Raw genomic sequence first — 12,761 nt, 5'->3', positions numbered from 1 at the left:
GGGTCAAGGGGACAGTAGGCTCTCTTCCAGATGGAAGAGGAGAGGCGCCAGAACAGAACATCATGGGGGCTTGCCTTTCCTCCAGAATCTCTCTGTGAGAACAGATGGGGAAAGACCCCAGCTTCTGAAGAAGAAATGCACTGTTTGGACTCTTGAGTATTTTAATTTTGTAATTTTCCAGTTGCTTCTACCTTGCATTTCTCCTTGCAGTACTATTGAAAATGTCAAAATAATTGTTCCTCCAAGAATAGAAGTCAGCCATCAGATTTACCCAGAAAGGAGACCCTAAGTACCATCTAGAAGGGACGTCCTCAAATCTTCTTCTTAGTGGGATGTAGTCCGAAGACTCAACTAGCCTGGATTATCCATGAACTAGGAAATTGCCCCCTTCCAGGGGCATAAGGGACCCAAAGCAGGTTGCCAGCCACCCAGACAATGAAAAGGAATGGTAGGAAAACACAGTTGGATCATTGGTGTTTTCCTGTTAGAAAGATAGCAGAAAAGAGATGAACGAGAATTGTCAAGGAAGATTCATAATGAAGTAAGCTTTGCTAAGAGAGCCACTTGGAAACTAGAGTGTGAAGGACAATAAGGAAGGAAACCATAGGCACATCTCCTGTTTCAATTATCCGAGCACCATGAACTTTTGACTTCTGGCACATGGACCTGCTCAGTGGCAAACCCACCACCACCTGGCACACATTCTTCTACTCTGGACTGAAAGAGAGAAAGGCCTTCTTCTCATGTGATCTCTAACAACACACAATGATGAAAATAAAGAAAAGTAACAATAAAGGCAGCCCTTTTTTTTTTTTTTAAAGATTTTATTTATTTATTTGACAGAGAGAGATCACAAGTAGACAGAGAAGCAGGCAGAGAGAGAGAGAGAGAGAGAGAGAGAGGGAAGCAGGCTCCCTGCTGAGCAGAGAGCCCGATGCAGTACTCGATCCCAGGACCCTGAGATCATGACCTGAGCCGAAGGCAGCGGCTTAACCCACTGAGCCACCCAGGCGCCCCAAAGGCAGCCCTTTTTAAACACACTTTTATCTAGGCGGTCACAGGACTTTACTTCCCTCCCCCTCCCCCCCTTTAAACACTGGGGTAAAAAACACATGACATAAAACTGAAAAAAAAAAATTAAGGTGTTAAACAAAATAAAACAAAAAGCAAACAAACAAAACTGACCATCTTAACCATATTTACATGTTCCGTCCAGCAATGTTAAATATATTCACACCCTCCTGAAACACATCTCTAGAACATTTTCCCCTTTCACTGGAAACACTATACCCACTGAACAGCTCCCCAGTTCCCTCCTCACCACCTCGGCACCTGCAAACACCATTCTACTTTCTGTTTCTAGGACTACGATGGCTTGAAATGCCTCACTTGTCCTCTGGTGACTTCCTTCCCTTTTTCTTCACCTCGCTGGCTGGGTTTGTATATCCCAAATAAAGTATTAGTATTTTGATCCTTTTCTCAGGTGAGTCTCTAGAAAATTCTGGCTAGAACACAGCGTTCTTGGGATGCCTGGGTGACTCAGTTGGTTAAGCATCTGCCTTCAGCTCAGGTCATGATCCCAGAGTCCTGGGATGGAGTCCCATATCAGGCTCCTTGCTCGGTGGGGAAACTGCTTCTCCCTCTACCTCCCGCTCCCCCAGGCTGTGCTCTGTCTCTCTTTCTCTGACAAATACATAAATAAAATCTTAAAAAAAAAAAAAAAAGAATACAGTGTTCTGCACAACTAAGAATCAACTCATCAGAGCAATACACCTGTCTCTTTAAAACAGATCCTTGGTTTGCATATCAGGACTAGTCTAGAAACTTCTATCATATAATAACACTTCATGTCATAAGTACCCTTTTGGGTAGGCACCTAGTTTTTACCTTAATTTATACTGTAGATATTAACTACAAGAGCCCCAACAATGGTGGTTGGCAGGGAGTCAGTGAACAATTGCTGAGCACCTCTGGCTTGGCACTGTGTACCATCCCATTAAATCCTATCTGCTATGAGGCACGTCTCATCATCTCATCATCGCATGACAGATGGAGAACCCAGGTTATCAGCATGAACTGAGAACTCATTTTGGGCCACAAAGCCAGTAAGTGGCAGAACTGTGGTTTGCATGGAAGCCTCTGCCCTCAGAGCCCAGCCTTGAATCATGTGTGCTATAGACACAGCCCCCCCTGCAAGCCGTCAAATCAACCTGAGTCCTTTTATGTGCCAGGAAATTTGTTAATGCTTTACATGTATCTTCTTCTTCTTGTGAAATCCCCCAAAAGATCCCATGAAATGAAAAAGCCTTGCTGATGCATAAAATCCTCTCCATTATTTCTCCCCAAACAAATCCAGGAAGAAAATAAAACTTTCCTATATGTTTTATTATAGGAATAAAACAGAAAATTTATGGAATCTGTGAAAACTAATACATACTTACCAAATTTAGTTAGTTCAGAAGAACAAAAACTGAGAAATATTTCTGAAGACCGAGAAGTACTGTGAAATTTATTTGTGATGAAAATGCACTTACAACAAAGATGGCACATTGTCAATATTTTGTACAACCTCAATTTGATGAGGAACTTGTTCCCATGTGAATACCCCACCCTGTTAGTGAGCATCCTTTCTTGCCCCCTGCCCTGCTCCAAAATAGTCTGGGGCACCTTTTCATGATTCCGGATGCCAGGCAGAAAGCATAATTCAATGAAAGTTTTGAGCTCTATGAATTCCCTCAAATTACCACCCAGTGCAAGATGACATGGTATGCCAACTCTAATGGCTTCAGATGAGTCCCTCCCCTTCAACAGACCTGGCAAATGACCCATCCCGTCCTGCCTTTGTCCCCCAGAAGTACAATCAGTCATTGGCTTTTGTGACTCTCTTTTCCGTTGCCCACACCTTACTGCTTCCTGTTTGAAGCCATGGGATAGACCCTCACACCGATCCCGCCTTTGCTGTAACCCAGACGTCACCACAGATACATTTTCCTGAAGCACAAGTCATCTCTCTACCCCAAAATGTCCACAGACTCTCCCTCCTGTCTTCCAAATTAAACACCTGCCATCTCATCTGTCCCCCAAGGCCATGTGTGCCTTGTTCCCTAGCCAGAGCTGGGCATGTTCTTCTGCACCTGCATTGTGCTTTCTGCTCTGTTTCTGCATCTCTCTTTTCTTTGCACCAAAAATGAACCCCCCACAGCCTCACCCCCAAGCTTTTATTAACCCTTCTCCAACATTCCAGCCTCCCATCTCCCTTCCTCAGCTACATGCGATCTCTTTTTCCTTTGGAGTGTAGCACACTGCAAGGCTCATTAAGTATGTTTTTAAAGGAAGTTGGAGCTTTAAGGCATCAGTCGCAGAGGCTGTTGGTGTTTATAAGCTGAGTTTTGAAGGAATCCGAGAACTAGAAGAGTCAGACCTCAGCTTCGAGTCTCGGCATTTCATTTCTACTGAACGAGGATGGGGCGAGTGAGTGGAACAGGGAAGGGCTTCAACTACAGCTGGACGGCCTGGGGTTGAGTCCTGGCTCTACCACATGCTAGCTAGCATGTGACCCTGACAGCTTGCTTTCTTTCCCTCTGCCTCAGTTTCCTCCTCTATAAAATAAAGAGAATTACATGGCCTAAATGGAGGCTCAGGAAGGAAAAATACATGGGTTAATATTTGTAGAACACTTAGCTGAGTGTCTGACACATCATAAATAAGAATAATAGTAAGCTGGGTCTCCATGTTTTTGCTCCTTCCATGATAGTCACCTTCTGTTCTGAGAGAATAGTTTTGTGACCTTGGAGAAACTTGCTGGCCATTTATATTTACTTAGTGTGAGCTTTACTTAACATTAAATGTCAAGGCCTAATTGTCGACAAGGAGATTCTTGACATGCAGGCAGCTTAGCTGGCCTGGAGGAAGCTTTCTGCTACACAGTGGCAGGTGTCAACAGTCTCATTTCCCTCTGGTCAGAGAAGGCTGTGGGGCGAACCCAGCCCTCGGTCCCTGTTGCCGTGGCGGGCAGTGAAGGAAAGGGACAGGGGGCTGGAAGCATGTCTGTGCTCTTCTTCTCCCAGTTTCATTTTCCTGTGTCCCACTGTCAATACCCTTCTTAATTCCCCATGGCTGTACAACTTGAAATTTGTAGCTAAACGTATGCTCAAATCTTTCAGCAAATAGATGCAGTATTTAGTTCGCTATTTGGCTCAATTCAATTCCCCAAACACCACCAGCACCATTCTGTGCGAGGCACTGGGCTTACGATGGAGAATCAAAGAGAAACGAGGCAAGGTCCACACCCTCCAGGAACTCACATTTATTTGAAGGAGACCCAGTGAAAATACACAACTGTAAGGTAATGTGAGGAGCCAAGACAAGGTGTAGTGTTTACACCGGTTGATTCTGCCCTCGGGATTGGCCTTATTAAAATATCTAGCCAATTAATAAACAATGCTAGTCTATTTCATTTCGTCATTCCCTGTGTTTAATGTGTTTTGTATATGAGGCTGTTACCAGGGTTTACTGAGCTGAAGTACAGAGAAGTGTCACTTTCATCATATTCTTGAATATTCTGTTTATAGAAGCCATGCTCATAGTTTGTTCTGTTATGACAAAATGCAAATAGAAGTGATATGATGTACTTAAAAAAAAATCATAGCTTTGGGATGAGTGGATGGCTCAGTCGGTTGAGTCATGATCAGGTCATGATCCCAGGGTCCGTGGATGGAGCCCAACATTAAGCTCCTTGCTCAGTGGGGAGTCTGCTTCTCCCTGTGTCCCTCCCCCTGCTTGTGCTCTCTCTCTCTCTCTCTGACAAATAAATAAATGAAATCTTAAAAAAAAAATCATAGCTTTAAAACTGGATCATTAGATCTCTACTGCTAAACGAATCCTTGCTGTCCTCGAAACAGGTCCTGGAGAATTTGTTTCTTGGTGCTTCTATCCCCAGATTTAGAAGTGGACCCCTGACCTACGAAGGCCACTGACAACATCCATGACTATGGGTGGTCCTGCCAAATCAGCCCCCGCTGGTGACCCATTCTTTTTTTCCAAGCTTCCCACAAATCAGCTTGTCATTTGCAGGCTCCAATGGCTGTCCCACCCAGGCTCCCCCTAGGCAAGCTATCCAGCCCTTCAGAAACAAGCTCTACCTCAGAAATATGATCAGACATAAAATTACAAACAACTATGGGTCTGACCACAGTCAAGGATAATTCCCCAGGACTCAGCTTGACAAGGAAGAAGAATGAAGTGGAAGAAAATGAGATGCTTGCCAGCATGACTGTTAAATGTCAGCTATTTTGGAGTTTATACCCACATGAGAGATTTCCTTTGTACTGGGAGGGCGATCACTGAAAAAACATGACAACATAATAAAGCCACCGAAGACAACCCCATCATTACTGCTGCAGGAAATAAAACACAGATTAGTGTCACCAAAGCACACGTCAGGAGGGATAATGATGATGTATACAAATGAATCTTCTCATCCTGGACAAAGGGCTTAAGTACCACCTAAAACTGAGTAATAATTATATACAAATCACCAGTGACAATGCTATCTGCTAAGCACGCATTATGGTCTTGCATTTTCAAAGAGTTTGTTTTATTATTTTTCTCTGAAAATTCTCTAAAAGTCTTCCCACTTATATTCAAATGACACGAATTACAAAGCGGTGCGGCGAGCACTTACATTGCCTAACAAGGCAAACACAGCCTGCCAGGGACAGCTAGGGGCCGCCATGCTTCCCCACGCGATTCAACGTGCCAAGAGAACTGTACAGCTGTGAGCGGGCGAGACAAGAGTGCCGTGGACCATGCAGAGAGGCCATTTGGCTGTCCCAATCAAAGCTGGATATAAACAATCATCTGGAAAAGAGCTTCCATTTGTATTTCTGGCCCCAGAACAATGGGGCGGAGAGTAAAAAATAAATGGCAAAGAAGCTGAGGCCAACAGCTGACCGATATAAGGAATGCAAGATCTAGAGTGAATATCAAAGAGGAAAGGGGTTAGAATTCCTTTATCTTGGCTCCTAGCTACAGTCATTTCACTATTAATTGGTCTAAATGCGGTTGGCTAGAACATCATAATACTCACATCAGCCCACTGCAATCTCAGACTAGGCCTTAGGAAAATATAATCAATGACAAAACCATTTTGCTCATAGTTATGGCCTTATTTATACTGAAATCCTCGACCAAAATTTAACCGAAGCTCAACTTTCCAGAGATATGCTTTATTCCATAACCAGAAGCGTACCTACACTGGAGAGCAAATGAAAGGGTTCTAATTCCTAAAGCCGTATCTCGTCATGAATACATTCTAGGTAGTCTATATATTTATTAAAGCCTATTAACACTCAGTTATTTAAAAGGTTGAGGGATAAAAAGGGACATTGTGTTTTTTTTTACTTTATATTGGTCCCTTTGGGGATTAAAGTATAGCGAGGCACACACAAAAAGAAAAATGTCACTCGGACTTGAGCAAAGCTCTCCATCTGTTCCCTGGTCTATGGAACCACTACTATGGTCCCCTACCTTTGAGAAGGAGCGCAGCTCATGTAGACTGCAAAATATAACCATAACCCAATATTACTAATAGCATCCTTCTTAGCGCTTCCTATGTTCCAGACATTGCTCTCTAAGTGATTTATGTGAAGCGACTGACCCAATCCTTACAAAATATTATGAAGGAAACTGTACTATCATCCTTATTTGATATAGAAGGAAACTAAAGTACATTTATATTACATTTATATTACATTTATATTAAATATTAACATAAATAATAATATATAATAATATAAATACCTTTATATTATTTTATATTTTCTCATAAAGAAGGTTATCTTCTTGCAACCTCAATAGAGTACATAGCTAAAATTGCTCTTACTAAATATAGAATACACAACTATAACATAACTTATCTTACTTCACAGAAACCACATTTGGTCTTCCTTGCTTATGGGACAGGCCATGGGCATAGCCTGTTCATCTGATCCAATAATGACATTTTATAGACTCAAATAGCCCTCAAGACGAAGAAGACCTTGGAATCATTTAGGGCAATGTTCAACCTACTGTAGGAAGCATCCTTTCTGAATGTATTTCTGGCCATTATCTCAATGTCTCTGACCTATCTTATTAATGGAAAGCTCTGGGTACCAAAGCTCTTATGTTGATTCACACTCACAACGGTCTTTGAAACGGTTCTTTTTTAGTCAACTAAGAACTTCTTCCTTTTCAGTGTTTCTCTATGTGAGTGAAATAGACTGGAAAAATGTCACTATGTGGGTTTTTTTTTTGTTTTTAATAGAGATGAGCCAAAAATCAAGTGTGTGGTATTAGAGAACTCTACATAAGGCAATGAAGGAGTCTGGTCCCCAGCTGTGTTGGGAGATCTGGCCCTCAGTCCTAGTGGTCACACCCCTTATTTCAAACCCTCAGTGGTTTCATCTGGCTTCTCTACTGTTGACTATACTAAGACCCCTTCAAATCACCTTGAAGAAAACACACCAGAAATCAATAATATGTAAAAATTACATTGAGTGGGAAGTTCTAGATAGGTAAAGCTGAAGCAGTATTTTAAAATCTCTTACAAATGGTATGAAAACTTACTTTATTTCAATGAAAGAATAATACATTAAATTTGAAGGAAGAGGAGGAGAAAAGGGAGAGTAGGGGAGGAGGGTGAATAAGGAAGAGGAAATGGGTGCTGATAGAGGCCATACTTAGGAAGAGAGTTATCTTCAGAATTTCAGACTATCCAAGACAGTTCTGATACTGGCTCCACCATCCATCTTTCTGAGCCCCTTTCTCCATCCTCCTCCAGGACACCCTACACTGAGGCACTGGTTTTTTTTTTCTTTAAACTATGAAAACGTACTTAGGAAAAAAAAATCACCTGAAACTTATACACACTGACTATAAATGACAGATGACAACTGGATGTTAGCATCATCAAAAGTACATTTTTTAAAAAGATTTTTTATTTATTTATTTGATAGACAGATCACTAGTAGGCAGAGAGGCAGGCAGAGAGAGAGAGGAAGGGAAGCAGACTCCCTGCTGAGCAGAGAGCCCTATGCGGGGCTCGATCCCAGGACCCTGGGATCATGACCTGAGCTGAAGGTAGAGGCTTTAACCCACTGAGCCACCCAGGTGCCCCCAAAAGTACATTTTTAACAGGAATTAAAATATTATATTAGAAAGCTGAAGCTGTAGGTCTTGAATTTAGTATATCAATCAGCAAGTGGCAGAGATATTTGGGGGGTGGGGTGGGGATGTTCAGTGGACCTTTCAAGGACCAACCTCAATTCTTGGGACTCCCTTTGGAGTTGTATAAAAGCTCATTAAGGTTTTTCAGATCTCTGCACATAGCATCTCTTTTGAGAAGGTGGCTGGTGTTATAGGCAGAGTTGTCATTCCCTTCTATAAGCTTTACAAGCACACAACACACACCTCCATTAAAGCATTTGCCTATTGTACTTTAACTCCAAGTTCACACATCTGTCTCCTCCATCAGACTGTGAACTCCTTGAGGACAGACACTGTATCTTGGTCATTTTTTTATTCTCCGCATTGTGTATCAGGCCTGCACTGTCACCCATTCCTCTCAGACAGCTGTCTGTGAGGAATCAAACACACAAGGAACACCTCTGCCTGGGACAGTCTTATATTTAGGGAGATGCAGTAAGGGTACAGGAGGTTCTCCGGGTATTGACAAGACCTTGAGTAAAGGGATCAAGGTCAAGTCTAGTTAATCTTTCCATTAAATTATAAACTTGCTGATGGCATATTTGTAATTTTTATTTAATGGAGTTCCAACTTGCTCTTTCTAATTCAGTGCCTATGAGCATAACCTCAGCAACTAAGGTTTTGAGTAATACATACTGAAAAACAGCTCCACTATAGCAACAACTATGAAGGAACAGAGAATGAATAAATGGATAAGGAAATCACTCTGACTTCCTTTTTTCCAGTGGAATTTGCTACCCATTAAAAGTAGGTTGGTGGGGGGGCGCCTGGGTGGCTCAGTGGGTTAAGCCTCTGCCTTCGGCTCAGGTCGTGATCTCAGGGTCCTGGGATTGAGCCGCACATCAGGCTCTCTGCTCAGCAGGGAGCCTGCTTCCCCCTCTCTCTCTGCCTACTTGTGATCTCTCTCTGTCAAATAAATAGATAAAATCTTAAAAATAAATAAATAAATAAAAACTGAAATGATTTCAAGGTGAACCAGATACTATTAACTAAAGAAAGGTAAGCCTGATGACAGAGGAGTAGATCAGGGGACCTAAAAGGTTTTGGTAATTACCAAAAAAATGGCTAGCAAATACTCAGATACTAAAGACTGAAAGTCAGTTTACATGTCTGTGTGTAGGTAACAGAAAGTGGAGAAATGGAATTAGGCCTTTTTAATCCTTGCCCCAAATTTGACAAAAATAAAATCATTACTTTAAAATGATATAATGCTCAAAATGTATAGTTTATCTAACAATAAGAACCTAAAATGCATTTGTATAATTAATCGGTGGTACAATACACTAATTATAGCAAATGCATTTCCCATGGCAAAAGGAATGCTGATTTTTAATAGAATGACATCGTGAGAAATGCATCTATAAAAGTAAAGCTAACAAGTTAGTCTTAAAACTCTTATATTCCTTGAGGAATAAAGAAGCCCCCCAAAAATCTGTAAGTTAGAAATCACTGTTTCATAGGCAGATCAAAACACATCTTTATCAAATAGATAAAGAAGATGTGATATATATATATATCCATACATACAGTGCAATACTATGCAGCCATCAAAAATGATATCTTGCCATTTGCAACAATGTAGATGGAACTAGAGGGTATTATTCTAAGTGAAATAAGTCAATCAGAGAAAGACAATTATCATATGATCTCTCTGATATGAGGAATTTGAGAACAAGACAGAGGATCATAGGGTAAGGGAGGGGAAAATGAAACACGATGAAACCAAAGAGGGAGACAAACCATAAGAGACTCTTAATAGGAGACAAACTGAGGGTTGCTGAAGTGCAGGGGGCTGGGAGGGATGGGGTGGCTGGGTGATGGATATCAGGGAGGGTATGTGCTATGGTGAGTGCTGTGAATTGTGTAGGACTGATGAATCACAGACCTGTTCCCCTGAAATAAATAATACATTATATGTCAATAATAAAAAAAAAACAACCCACATCTTCACCTGTTTCTTCATCCATGACACAGGGAATATTTTGACAAAACAATTACCAGGTGAGGTATAAATTAGTAAGCAACTGCTTTCAGTGTGCTTGCATAGACATCCTTCACTAAAACTTTTTTGTGTTTCTAGGTAATATTCATTAAGCAGAAGTTTCCAAAATGATCCATAATTTTCTGGACCGATGCCTTTAATCCTGCTACCAATCTAATCAGCTTCAAATTTCAGAAGGTCATTGTATACCTTCTGAATATAAATGCTTTCATTTTATTTACTCCTACAATTCAGTTTAAAATACTTTTTTTGCTACTTAGAGACACCTTTAAGTCCAGATTGCTTTTACATTAAAAACACTTCACCTTAACAAGCTGTCTCCAGAAACACTCCAGTCAGAAGAAGCCAGTCACCTCAGGGGATGAGGACTGAGAAGGAGCAGAAGATGGGCGGAGGGAAGGAATTCTCAGAAGCATCTAAGGATAAGGGACTGAGGGAAAAACAAACAAACAAAACTACTTTCATTATTTCTACCCTCCACACTTGGACGTTGAAGGAGTTACTTCAACTGAAAGGTCTGGGACAGGATTAATGGCATTAGAGTTTTCTGATACATCTAATTAAACAGTAGAAGCTAACAAAGAATGCTATATATCGTCATTTTTGCTTTCCCAGCAAGTGCCTGCCTCTACGTTAAAAAAAAAAAAAATAGCTTTAATCAGTATAATTGACCTTTGACGGGATTAATAGGCTACCAGGCATGATTTCTCACAGTAGGCTGAAAAACTGCAGCTAACACAAGAGAAAATTACATAATCACGGAAACGGAAGACAAGCAAATAATTTATACATGAGTCAACTGAGATGGAGCAGCCCTGCCAGGATGTCCGCTCGCCTCTCCTCGGCTTTATCCACCAGAGACACAACACACACGTTTTGGTGCCCCAGTGAGTAATGTCTTATAACAAGACAATAGCCTTGAGTTTTCCCCCTTTCGAAACACTGCTGAGGTCCAACGACTCATTTGTGATGGACCTCGTTAAAACAACCACAGGGCTTGTAACAGGAAGAAGAGTTAAAAATCAACACAGTTCTTGTCAAAATGTATCCACAGGCTTGTAAAATGTAGATTCAATTTGCTTCAGGCGTGAGTAATCCCTCCTCTATGTCCTTGAAGAAGCACTTTAAGAAATGCTAGAGTCACAGAACTATACATCCAGTGACACTGATTAAATGCTCTATTTGCTATATATTTTATTGAAGGTGGAGGTGGGGAGGCACATTAATATTGCTTGCTTGTACTGAGAGGAGCAACACTGAGAAAGCTGGGTAAGGAATCCGGGAATGCCGTTTGCAAGCTGCTGGCATTTTCTGACGAACGTCACTGGAATTCCTAATCTATATAACCTCGGTTTAACAGGCACCCATTTCCCCAATTACATTTCTTACTGTCACCAGACCCCATGTTTGTCTACAAATGTAAGCACGCATACAGTTGGGGACGCTACAGATCTTGTCGGTTGGGACCTGCAACCTTGCCAATTGTTTCTGTGGCAATAAAAATGAGAATTTCTTGGCACGGGGGCTGATATACCTCAGGGAAGTGAAGAAGTTAGTGATGTGACAGTTGGTGTGGCCCAGTGGTTGGCCAACAGGCCGAAAGAATGAGAGCAGGAGCACTGTGTTCTCATCTCAACTTTGCCAATGGCTTGGAGGAAACTATTTCTCTTTTCCATGCTCGGGTGATAGTGTAAAGGTGTATGATGGAAAATAAACATGTCAGCTAGACACTGTTTATACATAATAACATTTATCCTTTCCTTGATTCAGTGGTATTTCATTATTGGTGACTGGGGACAAAAGCAATGCTTATATTGAAGTTCTCACATTACAGAGTAAATGAGGGAAAAAACCTCAGGTAACCAAAGCTAGAAGACAGTGGTTCTTAAACGTTGCTGCATATATGAGTAGCCTGGGATCTTTGAAAAAAATCCCAGTACTCACCCCATATCCCAGACTAACTCAATCAGAATCTCTGGGAGTGTGACCCAGTTTCTAAACCTCCCCAGGTAATTCCAGCGTGCGGCCACGTCTGAGAACCAATGGTATGGGATTGTACAACAGTGCTTTGCTTCCCCTACTCCAGCTGGCCTTGCTCTTGAGGTTGCCTCAGAATTCCCTGAAGCTCTTGTTGAAACATAGATTGCTAGTACCCGCCTCCAGAGTTTCTGGCTCGGTCCGCCTGAACTGGCACTTCTAACAAGTTCCCAGTGATGCTGAGGCTGTCCAGGGACCAACTTTGAGGATCACTGCCTCAATCAAATGTATTCAGCTGCATGAATAATTCTCTGCCTAGAAATGTTCTTTAACAGTAGTCTTTCTGAGGTATGTTTTCAAACCACTGGCATCACCATCCCCGGCATGCCTGCTGAAAATGCAGATTCTCAGTCCCTACTCCGGAGAGACTATTTCAGAATCACTACAGATATTTCAGAATCACTACAGATGGGGCCCCCTTTCTTTTTGACTATGTCTACACTTGTGATTGTGTGCAAAAAAGTTTGAGAACCTC

The sequence above is a fragment of the Enhydra lutris genome, unplaced genomic scaffold (assembly GCF_002288905.1).
Source record: "Enhydra lutris kenyoni isolate GAN:26980312 unplaced genomic scaffold, ASM228890v2 scaffoldscaffold7, whole genome shotgun sequence".
Taxonomy (NCBI): Eukaryota; Metazoa; Chordata; class Mammalia; order Carnivora; family Mustelidae; genus Enhydra; species Enhydra lutris.
This window is presented reverse-complemented; position numbering follows the sequence as displayed.